The following is a 17,078-nucleotide window of genomic DNA, read 5'->3' as shown; positions in this document are numbered from 1 at the left end:
AATACATTCACAAGAAATATGGAGCTTCGGAACCGGATATTACTGCGAGCAGAACGGACAAAGAGGCTTGCGTGCAGCACACCTGCTAGAGTAAGTAAGGAGGGTGGGGGAGGGTGGGGTAGGATGGAGAGGAAGGGGGGGAGTTGGGTAGGGACAGGTATATAGGTAAGGGCAAAGGAGGGTGAGGGAAAGGCATGGGGAGAGGAGCTGGACGTTATTTCAAGTGAAAGCCTTATTTGTAAGGCTGCGAATGTATATTTAAAGGGGTCAATTAGTCTCTTGGTACAGGGAAATAGGCAAAGTAGTGGAGCGTATAGGATTGCCCCAAAGAAAGCGTCTTTTACCTTAGAGACCGCCAGATCTTCTAGAAGGATCAGACATTGCGCAGGGGTCGCCCAAAGGGCAAGTCCGACTCACAGTTTAGCTGGGGGTGTTTCCACTTGTTCGGGGACCAGTTCTCACGGTGGGCGATCAGGAGCAATTGAGGATAAATGCTACTGGAAGGAAAGAAGAAAAGTTATCTGTAAAGTAGCTGACTTCGGGAAACGCTTGCTGTCTTGGGTATTCTTGGTGGGTGTTGCATGCAGGTTCCTGTCTTGAGAAGGCGTATTCAGACTAGAGAAATACAGGATGGTAGGGTTGAGAATGTTCAGTTGGATCTGTCATGGCGGGCTCTTCTGTGGGCCGGGGAGGCCGTAGGGCTGTTGAGTGGGGCACTCCGGGTGTCTGATATGGTAGGTTCCCTCGGTGGGGTGTGTCTGCGGCGTCTTATATGGAAGTCATCACGGACTGGAATAGCATCAGTGGAGGCTGACCTTCTCATGCGCGGCGGACGAAGGGTGGAGTACCAATCTGGGATGTCAATGCATGGAAGGTTTAGTGCTTCACAAAAACCGGGCAGATCTTCTGGTAGGCGTAGGTTTGCGGTGCGACCTTGGAATGATGCAGAGAGGCAGAAGGGAAATTTCCACCGGTATTGAATTCCTTTGGTGTGCAGGAGATCAAGAAGAGGGCGTAAGTCTCTCCTATTTTGAAGGGTGATGGGCGAGAGGTCTTGAAACAACTTTATATCAGCTCCTTGGAAGAGTAAGGAGTGGCGATCTCTAGCCCTATGAAGAATTTCCTCCTTCAGTTTAAAGTTAATGAGACAGCATATCACGTCCCTGGGAGGGTCAGAGTCTCTGCCTCTGGGCCTCAAGGCTCTATGCAAACGTTCTAATTCAATGGGTGTTTCAGGAGGTCTGCCCAAGAGATCATTAAATATAGCGACAGTAGCTTTCGTGATTTGCGCATTTTCAACGGATTCAGGGATACCTCTTACCCATATGTTGTGGCGATGGCCACGGTTGTCTAAATCTTCCATATGCCTCTGGATATCCCTGAGCTGTGAAGATTGGGCATGAGAGGAGGTCTGTAATTGCTGAATGGAGGTGTCATGGTGGGTAGCTGTGTCCTCCAAATCATCTAGGCGCACTGTCATTAACTGGACATCTCTCCAGAGGTCCGTGATGGCTGCAGAGAGTGTGGCTTTGATGTCTTCTGCCACAGATCTCAGATCTTGCATAGAAAGGGGCTGTGTGGTACATGCTGCCGCTGCTGAAGGCTGGGATTGCGTGTGATTTCTTCCTGAAGGGCTGAGGCTGGAGGAGCGTGCGGCGTTCGAGTAGGCCCGATTTGAAGCCGGGGCCTCGCGTGCCTGAGTCCGGAAGATGTCCGGAATTTTGCGGCCGATTTGTGAACCGGATCCTCTGGGAGAGCGGGACCTGGCTGGGGATGGTTCCCTGGATGTTTTCCCCATGGTAGGGCTAGGATGGCTCGGCTGTGCTTATTGGAAATCCCTCCGTGGACGGGAGCTAAGCGGCCATTCAGCTCCGGCTCCAAGCCACGCCCCCCCTCAATATACTTTATTACTCTTCCTCTGTATTGTGCAGCATTTCTGAGTCAGTACTGCTGAGCCTGTACTGGACTCCAGCAGCCGTGACCTGTCATCTCACTCCTAGTGACATTGATTCCTATATTACACTTGAATGCTAGGAAGCTTAACTCCTTGTATAACACCCATGCTTATCCTTCTCCAGAGGACTCACTCCATCCTTTGTGACTTCCAGGCTAGGTCCCTAGGATGCCCTGTGCCACAAGTCAGGCCCAGTATTGGAGTTTGATTGCTGGGGAAGGGGCATAAGAACTCAAGCTCCCTCACCACCAGGGACTTCCGTCACCTCTGTCAAGTCACCTCGCTTTCTGACTGGCTGGTTGCTTATGCATTGAACGATAGTAATGTAGTCATTAGCCTTGTCCCCTAATAACCGTTGCGTGACTGCTGCCCCTCTCTACCAATCCCTTCACTGGCTTCCCCTACCCCACCTTATAAAATTCAAAATGCTAACCACAACATACAAGGCCATCCACAACATCGCCCCAGCTACGTCACCAACCTCATCTACAGATATTGCCCAAATAGCCCCCTCCACTCCTCCCAGGACCTCCTGCTCTCTAGATCCCTTGTTACCTCCTCCCATGCTCGCTTTCAGGACTTCTTCAGAGCCTCTCCCATCCTTTGCAACTCCCTGCCCTGGTATGTCCGATCAGCCCCTAACCTGTCCACCTTTAGGAGATCCCTGAAAACTCACTTATTCAGGAAAGCCTATCCCACCCCCACCTAACAACTGTCCCTGAACCACTCCCATTAAATCATTCCACACATCTATTACCTTTTGTACCACCACCCCCTCCCTTTAAAATGAAAGCTCTATGAGCAGGGCCCTCCTGTCCCTTCTGTATTGAACTGTACTGTAATTGTACTGTCCCCCCTTTACATTGTAAAGCACTGTGTAAACTGTTGGAGCATATATAAATCATGAATAATAATAATAATAATAAGCCCTGTTCTTTTGATATGTCAAATACATTGAGGGAAAAAAGCATTTGATCCCTTGCTGATTTTGTAGGTTTGCCCACTAAAAAAAAAAAAAATATCAGTCTATAATTTTAATGGTGGGTTTATTTTAACAGTGAGAAACAGAATAACATCAAAAATATCCAGAAATGTAAACTTACATTTACATGTTCCTGTTCTTTACTATGACTTCATAACCTGTAATATGTAAAACTCAATAAAAAATTATTGAATAAAAAAAAAAATATATCTAGAAAAATGCATTTCAAAAATAGTTATAAATTGACCTGCGTTTAATGAGAAATACCTATTTTATCCCCTATCAATCAGCAGGATTTCTGGCTTTCGCGTGTCTTCTATACAGGTAACAAGCTGTTTGTTGCCTATATAAAAGACACCTGTCCACAGAAGCAATCAATCAGATTCCAATCTCTCCACCATGGTCAAGACCAAAGAGGATGTCAGGGACAAGATTGTAGAACTACACAAGGCTGGAATGGGCTACAAGACCATTGCCAAGCAGCTTGGTGAGAGGGTGACAACAGTTGGTGTGATGATTTGCAAATAGAAGAAACACAAAATAACTGTCAATCTCCTTCGGTCTGGGGCACAATGCAGGATCTCACCTCATGGAGTTTCAATGATCATGAAAACAGTAAGGAATCAGCCCAGAACTACACGGGAGAATCTTGTCAATGATCTCAAGGCAGCTGGGACCTAGTCACCAAGAAAACAATTGGTAACCCACTACTCCACGAAGGACTGAAATCCTGCAGCACATGCAATGTCCCCCAGCTCAAGAAAGCACATGTACAGGCCCGTATGAAGTTTGCTAATGAACATCTGAATGATTCAGAGGAGAACTGGGTGAAAGTGTTGTGGTCAGATAAGACTAAAATTGAGCTCTTTGGCATCAATTCAACTCGACGTGTTTGGAAGAGGAGGAATGCTGCCTATGACCACAATAACACCATCCCTACCATCAAACATAGAGGTGGAAACATTATGCTTTGGGTTTTTTTTTTGCTAAGGGGATAAGACAACTTCACTACATCAAAGGGACTATGGACGGGGCCATGCACCGTCAAATCATGGGTGAGAACCTCCTTCCCTCAGCCAGGGAATTGAAAATGGACATGGATGGGTATTCCAGAATGACAATGACCCAAAACACACGGTCGAGGCAACAAAGGAGTGTTTCAAGAAGAAGCACATTAAGGTCCTGGAGTGGCCTAGCCTGTCTCCAGACCTTAATCCCATAGAAATTATGTGGAGGGAGGTGAAGGTTCCAGTTACCAAACGTCAGCCTCGAAACCTTAATTACTTGGAGAGGATGTGCAAAGAGGAGTCAGAAAAAATCCCTCCTGGGATGTGTGCAAACCTGGTGGCCAACTACAAGAAACATCTGACCTCAGTGATTGCCACAAGGGTTTCCCCACCAACTACTAAGTTTCGTTTTGTGAAGGGGTAAAATACTTGTTTCATTAAAATGCAAATCAATTTTCAACTTATTTGAAATGCGTTTTTCTGGATATTTTTGTTGCTATTCTGTCTCTCACTGTTAAAATAAACCTACCATTAAAATTATAGACTGAGTGTGAGGAGAGGAGAGCCGATCAGCGGCATCACCTCACAGGGGACAGCTAGGGATGTAATCAAGGCACTGATCATCAGTGCCCTGATTACAATTAAGTGCCAGCAATGCCACTGCCAGCAATCAGTGCCAACCAGTGCCCACAACTGGCACCAATCTGTGGCAGCAATCAGTGCCCACAAGTGCTAGCAATCAGTGGCCATCAGTGCTGCCCCTCAATGCCCATCACTGGTGCCTATCAATGCTCATCACTGCTGCCCATCAATGCCACCCATCCATGCTGCCTATATGTGCCCACCAGTGCCGCCTATCTGTGCCCAGTGCCCACCAGTGCCACCCATCAGTGCCGCCTATCAGTGCTCATCAGTGCCACATATCAGTGCCACCTATAAGTGCCCATACGTACGGCATAATCGTGCCTCCTCATCAGTGCCGCCTCATCAGTGCCCATAAGTGCAACCTCATCAGTGCCCATAAGTGTCGCCTCATCAGTGCCCATCAGTGCTGCCTCATCAGCGACCATCAGTGCTGCCTCATCAGCGACCATCAGTGAAGGAGAAAAATTACTTATTTACAAAATTTACTGACAGAAACTAAGAAATGGTTTTATTTTTTTTCAAAATTTTTGGTCTTTTTTTTAATTACATATAAAAAATAAAAAACCCAGGAGTGATTAAATACCACCAAGAGAAAGCTCTATTTGTGTGAATAAAATGATAAAAATTTCACACGGTTACAGTGTAGCATGACTGCGCAATTATCATTCAAAATGTGACACAGCTGAAAGCTGAAAAATGGCTTAGGCAGGAAGGGGGTGTAAGTGCCCTGTATGAGGTGGTTAAATATAACAAATGAACAGTCAATCTTCCATGTGCCCCTTAGTTAATCCACTGATGCCCCTGATTGCCCCTTGAGACAGTCATACCTTAAATAGGTGAGAATGTTCTTACAGTGCATTGTTCAAGCAAGTGTCCATATCCAAGGAACTCTGACTTGGTTTACAGAAGGGGTGGGTAAATTCAAAGTAGGGGGTCACATTTTTAGCAGCATACTTTGTTTCTTGGATGGGGAGACCTGGAATCAAACCTCCAGCTGTCTTACTAACTGCAGCATCCCCAAGAGGTAGTTCCCTCCTTTTTTGTCTGTTTGCCCCAGCAGAGGGTGGTACCTCCCCAAAAAGCCTGGAAAAACCTGACCAACAGAGCTAACCCTTACTTTCCAGGGGGTACCGCCTTAGCAGAACAAACAAAACTAAACAGTGTACCATGCTTAATCTATAATAAATACAGAAGTCTAACCACATAAATCAATTACAAAACAGTAGAACATTTTTAACCAACATATACATTTAACATCCACCTGCTTGCAGACTACACTCCACCTGTGGCCCTCCAGCCATGGAGAACACTGTGTTTCTCATGGAAGGCATACTTTATACCTATAGTGGGGACGGAAAGTATTCCGACCCCCTTAAATTTTTCACTCTTTGTTATATTGCAGCCATTTGCTAAAATCATTTAAGTTAATTTTTTCCTCATGAGTGTATGCACAGCACCCCATATTGACAGAAAAACACAGAATTGTTGACATTTTTGCAGATTTATTAAGAAAGAAAAACTGAAATATCACATGGTCCTAAGTATTCAGACCTTTTGCTCAGTATTTAGTAGAAGCACCCTTTTGATCTAATACAGCCATGAGTTTTTTTTGGAAACATGCAACAAGTTTTTCACACCTGGATTTGGGGATCCTCTGCCATTCCTCCTTGCAGATCCTCTCCAGTTCTGTCAGGTTGAATGATAAAGGTTGGTGGACAGTAGGGATGAGCCGAACACCCCCCGGTTCGGTTCGCACTAGAATCTGCGAACGGACCAAAAATTTGCACGTACGGTAGAACCCCATTGAAGTCTATGGGACTCGAACCTTCAAAATCAAAAGTGCTAATTTTAAAGGCTAATTTGCATGGTATTGTCCTAAAAAGGGTTTGGGGACCCGGGTCCTTCCCCAGGGGACATATATCAATGCAAAAAAAGTTTTAAAGACGGCCGTTTTTTCAGGAGCAGTGATTTTAATGATGCTTAAAGTGAAAAAAAAGTGAAATATTACTTTAAATATCATACCTGGGGGGTGTCTATAGTATGCCTGTAAAGTGGCACGTGTTTCCCGTGCTTAGAACAGTCCCTGCACAAAATGACATAATTAAAGTAATAAAAGTCATTTAAAACTGATAACGGCTTTAATGTAATGTCCAGTCCCGGTAATATGGATGAAAATCAGTGAGACAAACGGCATGGGTACCCCCCCAGTACATTACCAGGCCCTTTGGGTCTTGTATGGATATTAAGGGGAACCCCGCACCCAAATTAAAAAAAGGAAAGGCGTGGGGCCCCAGGCCCTCTGAAAAGCAGTATACAGACAAACTAGACAGGGACTGTAGGTTTGTTGTTAAGTAGAATCTGTTAGTAATTTTGAACTGGAACATTTTTAAAGTGTAGCTCCAGCCAAAAAAATCTATTTTTAAGCTTTTTGGAAAACATAGGGAAGGGTTATCACCCCTGTGACATTTGTTTTGCTGTCTGTGCACCTCTTCAGAAGATTTTACCTCACTTTCTGTCCCGATGACAAATGTTTTTTGACAATTTGGGGTTTTTAGTGAAACAAGGATTGGTGATAAAGCATCAGTGGAAAGGAGACACGTTTTTCCCATATTAACTCTTACAGGAGAGAATTTCCCTTCCTAGGGGTAGATTTCATCTCACTTCCTGTTGTCTCCTTCCGTTTGCAAGTAGGAGTCATTAGTAAGTTGGATGTTTGAAAGTAGGGGCCTGACCTATATACTCTGCAGAAATTGGGGCTGTCACGGAACGTCCCACACTCCGCTTGAGTGCTTCCGTCATATACCACTTCCTCCCAGTCTGTATACAGATATCCCAACCTCTCTGAGCAGAAAACAAGGCGACACTTGCTTGTTGCTACCAAGAACTGACTTTATTTAGAATCACAATTACAAGACTTTATATGCTGTTGGAACCTCCTCTAACAATACAACTGTAACTTAATTAACATGACCTAATTATCTAATCCTTTATACAGCCTAGGTGACTGAGACATGACCTTTCGCCCAGACTTGTGGTCACCGAGCTTCACACAGTTATATCAACACAATAGCTGGAGCTAATTACAATTAACAATACAAACAAAACCTAATTAACATGAGCTCCAATAGGAGTCGTCCCGTCTCCTACATTGTATAGAGGACAATGTGATCAGCTCATTCAATTAACATACATCCTGGGAGATATTGTGGACAAATATTTCTGTCCCATTTTAAGTAGTCCAAGATATATTTTCTCCCTCACCCTGTGCCAGGATGGCACAGGGTGCCTTAGACATAAGATGTATTCTGAGTTCCACGGGCCCCCCCATCACAGGGGCCTTAGGTGTTGGTGTTGCCACGACACTGTAAGCCCTCACAGTTACTCTTGGTGGGCGCAGGAACGGGCTCTGCGGTTGAAATATTAGATCAAGAATTGCAATTACATGCCCCTGTTGAACAGGGTCAGAAAAATTGGGCCTTTGGTGGTGCTGGTGCAGGTGCCACAACACTGTAAGTCCTCACAGTTACTCTTGGTGGGTGCAGAAACGGGCCCTGCTGTGAAATATTAGATCAAGAATTGTAATTACATGCACCTGTTGAACATGGGCAGAAAAATTGGGCCTTTGGTGGTGGTGGTGGTGCTGGTGCCACAACACTGTAAGGCCTCACAGTTACTCTTGGTGGCCACAGAAACGGGCCCTGCTGTGAAATATTAGATCAAGAATTGTAATTACATGTCCCTGTTGAACAGGGGCAGTAAAATTGGGCCTTAGGCACTGGTGCCACAACACTGCAACCCCTCAGAGATACTCTAGTTCAGCCTTTCTCAACCTTTTCAACACAGAGGAACCCTTGAAATAGTTCTCCGGTCTCAGGGAACCCCTGCTAAAAATTAGAAATCTACAACTCATGATACATTAGTGTGATGGTCAGTGGGAAGAATGGTACTTACACTTGTGGCCATTGAGAAGAATTACCTCCTTACAGATAGTTAAAAAGATCAGTGGTGTCATTGGGAAGTTATCTGAGAGGCAGAAATTGCCCAATGCTGAAGGAACCCCTAGCAACCTCTGGAGGAATCCTAGGGTTCCACAAAACCCTGGTTGAAAATCACTGCACTAGTTGGAGCGCAGGAATGAGCCCTTCTGCAAAATATTGCATCAAAAATTGTAAGTACACGCCCCTGTTAAACAGGGGATGAAAAATTGGGCCTTAGGCACTGGTGCTGGTGCCACAACACTGCAACCCCTCACAGATACTCTAGTTGGAGCGCAGGAAAGAGCCCTGCTGTAAAGTATTGCATCAAAAATTGTAATTATACACCCCTGTTAAACAGGGGCTGAAAAATTGGGCCTTAGGCACTGGTGCTGGTGCCACAACACTGCAACCCCTCACAAATACTCTAGTTGAGTGCAGCAATGAACCCTCCTTGCAAAATATTGCACCAAAAATTGTAATTTCACGTCCTTGTTAAACAGGGGCTGAAAAATTGGGCCTTAGCCACTGGTGGCGGCGCCCAGAACCAAAAATATTCTTACAAGCTATCAGCATGATCATTGAGGAGGAAGAGGATAGTCACTCAGCATAACAGGATAGTCACTCAGCATCAGCATAGGCAGTCTTGAAGGGATCTGACATTTCAAAAAATATTATTCGGTTACATCAGCATCAGGTGCTTGGTAGCTGGTGGTGATCCAAGACTGATTCATTTTTATGAAGGTCAGTCGATCGACCGAGTCGGCGGACAGGCGCACCCTGTGGTCGGTTACAAAACTTCCAGCAGCACTGAATGTGCATTCTGAAAGAACGCTGGATGCAGGACAGGCCAGTAGCTCAATTGCATACTGTGCAAGCTCTGGCCAATGATCCATCCTCAAGACTAGGGATGAGCCGAACACCCCCCTGTTCGATTCGCACCAGAACATGCGAACAGGAAAAAAGTTTGTTCGAACACGTGAACACCGTTAAAGTCTATGGGACACGAACATGAATAATCAAAAGTGCTAATTTTAAAGGCTTATATGCAAGTTATTGTCATAAAAAGTGTTTGGGGACCTGGATCCTGCCCCAGGGGACATGGATCAATGCAAAAAGTTTTAAAAACGGCCGTTTTTCAGGAGCAGTGATTTTAATAATGCATAAAGTCAAACAATAAAAGTGTAACATCCCTTTAAATTTCGTAGCTGGGGGGTGTCTATAGTATGCCTGTAAAGGGGCGCATGTTTCCCATGTTTAGAACAGTCTGACAGCAAAATGACATTTAAAAGGAAAAAAGTAATTTAAAACTACTCGCGGCTATTGCATTGCCGGTCCGACAATACACATAAAAATTCATTGATAAAAATGGCATGGGAATTCCCCACAGGGGAACCCCGAACCAAAATTTAAAAAAAAAATGACGTGGGGGTCCCCCTAAATTCCATACCAGGCCCTTCAGGTCTGGTATGGATATTAAGGGGAACCCCGGCCAAAATTAAAAAAAAAATGATGTGGGGGTCCCCCTAAATTCCATACCAGGGGGGGCGTGTCCGGACGTTCAACAGGGAGGACGTGTGCTACTCTTGCTCCGTCCAGGCGGCTTACATCCAAAGCCATCTACACCCCTCCTCAGCCCACCGTAGCTATCTTCACATCTCAGGGGTATCTAGACACTCTTGGCTACGACCCCTAGGGACTATTTAATCTATTTTGCACTTGGAAGCGGCTCGGGGCCTACAGTTCGGTCTGAGCCTCGGATGCCCGCCGCCATCTTGGGACCTGATACTCGGGGCCTCCGCTGCTCCGGACCGGAGACCTCCGAAAAGCTCCGCACGGCACCCTGGCTGCGAGGCCATCCACACCTGGGATCCCCCCGTCCCAATAATCACTACCCGGAGGTCCCTCCTTTGGCGCGCCGATACCCGGAGGTCTGACGCCATCCCGCGGCCTACCGCCCCGGCCTATCCTACCCTCTGAACAGAGGTGAGTACCCTGATATTCTACCATCTACCTCTCGGCCAGTCCCCATCAGTGTTGAGGCTGCTCTAAATAACCAAAATCTTGCACCTGGGCCCATACGAAGCTGCCCGAGGCCTCCGCGCCAGCGGTGCTCACCCGGCCGGCCTAGACCACCAGGAAAGTCCGCGGCTCCGGCCTACCTCCGGAGGCCGGCGGCCATCTTTGTACACCAACTACTCCCTACCCTCATTTGTGCCTTCACTTGCTCACTGTAGCCAACGCACCTATTCATCCAGACTCTGCTTCAATCAGATCTCCCCTTGCTCTGTGGCTGAGGTGGAACTTTCAATACCTGCAACCTTTTTTCACGAAAATCTCCATAAGCAACCATATCTTGTTGAAATATGACTGACACTGAGCGAATGTAAGTGAGAAGTGCCCCACACAGCCACCGGCCTAACAGTTCCAGTTATGCCTTCCAAATCAACTAAATCTCGTTCTGCAGCAGGTAAAAGATCTGGCAAGAGGTCACTGTCTAATTCAATATCTACAGGCTCTATTCAACAATATTTGGCTAACGCACGCGGCAATCAGGACCGAACCTCGAGACTAAGCGCCTCTCCCTCATCTCACGTTGCCTCTGTGAGGGGAAGCTCTCCGGCCTCTTCATACTGCTCGGATCTCATGGAAGACCCAAGTTCCCCTGCTGGCTCCAAAATGACTACGCTGATGAGCGGCCTTAAAAAAGAACTTGCAGGTATGTTTCATAACTTGGAAAAGTCTATCAAAAAAGAGATAACTGCAGTCAGGACCGACATGTCCCACATCTTGGTCAGAGTAGAGGAGACGGAGCAACGGCAAGACACACAAGCTCTAGCCATTAAAGAACTGCAGGACACTGTTACCCAGCTAGCATTTGCTCATCGGGCCTCCCTATACAAGCTCGAAGACCTCGAGAACCGCAACCGTAGAAACAACATACGGGTCAGAGGCCTACCTGAGGCCACTGGAGACAGTGACCTAGAACCATCAATACGGGGCATTTTCAACACCATTATGGGCAATCCTGTCACCGCACCACTCCGCTTTGACCGGGTACATCGGGCTCTGAGACTCCGCAATGCTAATTCCGACCAACCCAGAGATGTCATCTGCCGCTTGCATTACTTCGAAGATAAAAATGCAATTATGATGAAGATGCGGGGCCTGCCTAACATAGATTTCGACGGGGCAACCATTACCGTATTCCCAGACATCTCCAAAGATACCTTAGACCATCGTAGAGCTCTAAAGCCGCTCCTTGACCTCTTGCGTACAGATGGGATCACATATAGATGGGGCTTCCCAGCCTGCCTGATTGCCACAAAAAATGGCCGATCCCACACACTAAGGTTCCCGGAGGAACTAACAACCTTTCTGCAGGCTCTTAATCTTCCGCCTTTGGAACTTCCAGGCTGGCAGGACTCCATTCCTAAATTCTCGAATCATGCAGATTCAATTTGGAGAAAAACCCCTTCAAAGGCAAGTCGCTCCTCTCTCCCAGGATCTGCACAAAAGAATGGTTGAATTACGCAAATTTGTCCTTTGTCTTTTTTCATTCAACCACATTCCATCAGTACAGATGCTTATTCTCCTACAGTAAATTGATGCCAAGTCAGATTTCAAATGTAAACTTTTTGTACACTTACCTGACTATTTTTGGTAAACTCTGACCTATGACTAGTTAGACCACTGATCTCCTTTTATGTTCTTATTGTTGTTTTGTTGCCGCATCAGTAATGATTTACAACTTATGCTACCCAGTAGGAATTTCACTGTTTAAGTTGATTTTTGTTCCTGCATACATAACCCTTTATTTTTTATTTAACTGGAACTAAAAAATTTTTTTTTTTTTACAAGTTGATTATCTGTTATAGGCCGCGTGTTGTCGGGGCACGTTTCTTATATTGCCCCTCCCCAACAACATAACCCAGTCCCCCCCTCCTTCTGGGGTTGGCGAGTGCGTGCGACCTTAAAAGTTATTCTATCCGATCCCTGTTTAAGGTTTTGGATGGCCGCTCGTTCTCCCTTTCCCCAATGGGACCACTGCAGATTTCTGTGTGTAATTCATACGTTTCCCACAAGTTTTTTAATTCATGTGTATGATTTTTCTATAAGTTCACTTCCCCCTTCTTCTCTTTTTTTCTATTCTTTACTTCACTCTCCCTTTTTCCTCTTCCCTCCTCCCCTCCCTTTCCCCTGCTGGCATGCATGGAAGCATAGGCTGAAGGCTCTTACCTAGATGTAACAATGACTACATTGAAGCTTCTATCATACAATGTTAGAGGGCTTAATGTCGCAGCTAAACGGCACCAAACATTCCGTGAACTAAAACAAGCCGTATGTTCTATTGCTTTTCTTCAGGAAACACATCTAACCCATACAACACCGGTTAAACTGACCTCACCTCATTTTCCGCAATGGTACTATAGTTTATCTGACACTAACAAAGCTAAGGGAGTGGCCATTGGGTTTAGTAGAAGCATGTCCTTTCGTTTGTCTGATATGATAGCTGATGATTCGGGCCGCTTTCTATTTCTCCAGGGTTTCATCGGTAACACCCAATGTACTCTAGCAAACGTTTATTGCCCAAACCAAAATCAACCTACCTTTTTTTCAAAAATCCTAACCAAATTATCACATTTTGCCAAAGGTCTTACTATCTTAGCAGGTGATATCAACATGTCCCTAGACCCAATAATAGACACGTCCCAAGGAAGATCTAATATTTCCTTTAAACGCCTGAAATTTGTCAAAAGGAGACTCTTGGACCTCCAACTAATGGATGTCTGGCGCCTCCTCCATCCCAAAGAGAGAGATTTCTCACATTTCTCCACAACACATCACTCGTATTCCAGAATTGACAATATATTCCTAGATCACTTTCACCTCCCCCTCTTACAGTCAGCTCACATAGGCACCGCAACTATCTCGGACCATGCACCTGTCTCGATGACGCTGACTATGCCTTCCTTAGCACGCCGCACTAATAACTGGAAACTCAATGACTCCCTTCTTACTAATGAAGCCGAGGTTTCCATAATGTCCTCTCATCTTTCACAATATTTCAAGGAAAATAAACCCTCTGATACCTCTCCCTCTATTGTTTGGGAAGCTCATAAGGTCACTATTAGAGGACGGTTTATTGAACTTGGCGCTAGATTGAAAAGGGAATATGGTCAGCGACTCGAACAGGTTTTACAACAAATAGCTGCTCTAGACAAGCAACATAAACTTTCTCTCCATAATGAGCATCTCCAATCCCTCACACTTAAACGAGAGGAATTAAAGTCTCTTCTTAACTTAGACACTAAGAGAAAATTCCAACGCTTATCACAGAAACACTATGAATGGGGAAACAAACCAAGTAGGTTATTGGCTAGGTCATTAAAAGCTAAACAAACGCAGTCCTTTATTCCCAAAATTAAACTGTCATCAGGAGAGCTCGCTCATGCAACCCCAGATATTGCTAGAGCCTTCAAGGAGTTCTATGCAGATCTCTACTGTGTCAAAAATGACTTGTCCTCGTTACCTCAGAAAGAGAGACGTAGACGCATGCTCTCCTATTTGAAAGAAGCTAAAATACCTAAATTACCTGCATCTATCTTTAAAGAATTGGAGGCAGACTTCTCGGTAGAGGAATTTCAAGCTGCTTTGAAGTCTACTCCCTCTGGAAAAGCACCCGGACCGGAAGGGTTCACTATTCTATACTACAAGACATTTAGTGACATTCTGCTTCCCCGTCTCACAGCCTATGCAAACTCAGTTTCTCAATCCTCAGGCTTACGCCCAGAATCCCTCTCCACTCATATTACTGTCATTCCTAAACCTGATAAAGACCCTACCCTCTGTAACAGTTATAGGCCAATCTCATTAATAAATACTGATATTAAATTATTTGCCAAAGTAATGGCAAATCGCCTACTCCCCCTACTGCCTAACTGGATCTCCAAGGACCAATCAGGTTTCATTCCCAATAGAGAAGCAAAAGACAATTCCCTCAGAGCGATTTCCCTAATTCAGTATGTTCGGAGGAGCGCCCAGCCCACCCTACTCCTTTCCACTGATGCTGAAAAAGCGTTTGATAGGGTGGACTGGGACTATCTTAGAATGACATTGAGGCATTTCGGATTGGGTCCTAAGATGTTCTATCGTATTTTATCCCTATACTCTAACCCCACAGCACAAATTAGAATCAATGGGACGCTGAGTGACTCTTTCACTTTACATAATGGCACAAGGCAGGGATGCCCCCTGTCCCCCCTCCTTTTTGCCCTTACCTTGGAACCTTTTCTAGCGACAATTAGGAACAATGATAATATTCAAGGCATTCGAGTTGGTAAAAGTTCCCATAAATACGCAGCATATGCTGACGACATACTATTTTTTATTCAACAACCCCGCATCTCAATACCTAACCTAATGTCGGCATTTTCCACCTATCAGTCAATTTCTAACTTCAAAATAAACCTATCCAAATCAGAAATTTTAAACATTAACATCCCCCAGTCCGAGGTGACTTCCCTGAAACCTCTCATTCCCTTTAAATGGGAACCAAAACATATGAAATATCTAGGTATCTATCTCACTCCCAACCTTTACTCCCTTTTCCGGCACAACTACATTCCTTTGCTTAACAGGATTAGGGAAGATTTACGAAAATGGTCCAGCTTATCTCACACCTGGTTAGGTAAAGTAAATATTATTAAAATGAATATATTACCCCGCATACTCTTTCTTTTCCAAATGCTCCCACTAGGGATTCCGGTGGGGTTCTTCACTATTTTGCAAACCATGATCTCCCGTTTTATTTGGAGGAACAGTCACCCCAGGATATCTAGAGAGATACTATTTCGCTCCAAGATGTCTAGGGGACTGGCACTACCTAATTTTAAGGCGTATTATCAAGCAGTTGTACTTTCTAGGATAGCCGATTGGAAATATGCTCTTGATTCAAAACTGTGGGTTCAACTTGAATACCTTTTGAGTGGCGCTGATCTCTCGGTGGTTCCTTGGATACCCAGATCCTACAGGAATCTTGACCGATCCGCCTCAGCACTCACTATATCCTCACTAGACATATGGGACGCCCTACATAAAAAACTCTCATGGAAGTATAACTCTCCTTTAACACCTCTCCTTAATCACAAATATTTTCTACCAGGCTTATTAGATCCCGGTTTCCAATCTTGGAGACCGAGAGAACCTCTCTTACTACATCACGCCCTTCGTGGAAATACACTTAAACCATTACATTTGATCATTGATCCCAAACCTGTCTCGTTCCTCGACAAATGGAGATACCACCAATTACAATGTTTCTTGAGCTCTCTCCCTCATCCGCTTAGAAGTTTGCAAGATCTAAATCGAATAGAAGAAATATTCTACCCAAAAGACCCTCCCATGCATAGTATTTCTCTATTTTATAGAGCTATTATTGCCCTTCAAAACCCTGGGTTTCCACCCTTCCTGGCAAGGTGGGAGGCTGATCTGGGTTCTCCCATTTCAGACAATCTAAAGGATAAGGTCTTACAACTGGCACAATGGATAAATGGAATACCGCGCCAATCCAACAAAGGAAGCAGCCAACACTACAAAACGACTGTATTTGTGCACATTAACAAAATAAAAAGTGTAGCGCTATGGTGGTGAAACGGATGTAAGGTGTAGGAAAGAAGGAAGTTTGTTTATATTTGAAGAAACCAATATCTTCATCTAATCCAAAACCTATATGTGCTAGATAGTGTAGTGAATATGGATATGACATCCAGTGTCATCACTCGTGTGAATGAGAAAATGCTCTATCTCGCTAGGAAGAGCAGAAAGCATCAAAAAAATTAAATGTATAAAAAAGGTTAATATTGATTACAACATCCAAACTTATCAGTGATGAAAAAAATATATAGTGTCTGAAGTGTCCATAATGTAAATGGATGAAACTCCCAGATAAACAATATATATATAATTTAGTCCATATGTTATACGGTGTGGTTGGCCCAAATTGAATCCCAGGCGGATGGCATCACAAGGAACAATCCAAATTTCAGTAAAAGATGGAATACTCTTACCGACTTTGATGGACTCACAGGCCTTTGGCGGTGAGTCAACTGGGCTTGTACTGTCTCATGATGACAGTGACAGGATGGCTTGTACACCGGAAAGGTTCTCCCTCAGATGGGGGGCCAGGAATCCGCCCAAAAAGGTCTCCGCAGTCTCCGTCTTTGTCAGCATGCATGGACCATATATGAGGAAAAAACAAGGAGCCTCCACATGGTGTAAATCCAAAAAATGTTGTGTATAGTAGTCTGCACTCAGGCCCTGAGTGCAGACTACTATACACAACATTTTTTGGATTTACACCATGTGGAGGCTCCTTGTTTTTTCCTCATATATGGTCCATGCATGCTGACAAAGACGGAGACTGCGGAGACCTTTTTGGGCGGATTCCTGGCCCCCCATCTGAGGGAGAACCTTTCCGGTGTACAAGCCATCCTGTCACTGTCATCATGAGACAG

The sequence above is a fragment of the Aquarana catesbeiana genome, linkage group LG10 (assembly GCF_042186555.1).
Source record: "Aquarana catesbeiana isolate 2022-GZ linkage group LG10, ASM4218655v1, whole genome shotgun sequence".
In the NCBI taxonomy this organism is placed as follows: domain Eukaryota; kingdom Metazoa; phylum Chordata; class Amphibia; order Anura; family Ranidae; genus Aquarana; species Aquarana catesbeiana.
This window is presented reverse-complemented; position numbering follows the sequence as displayed.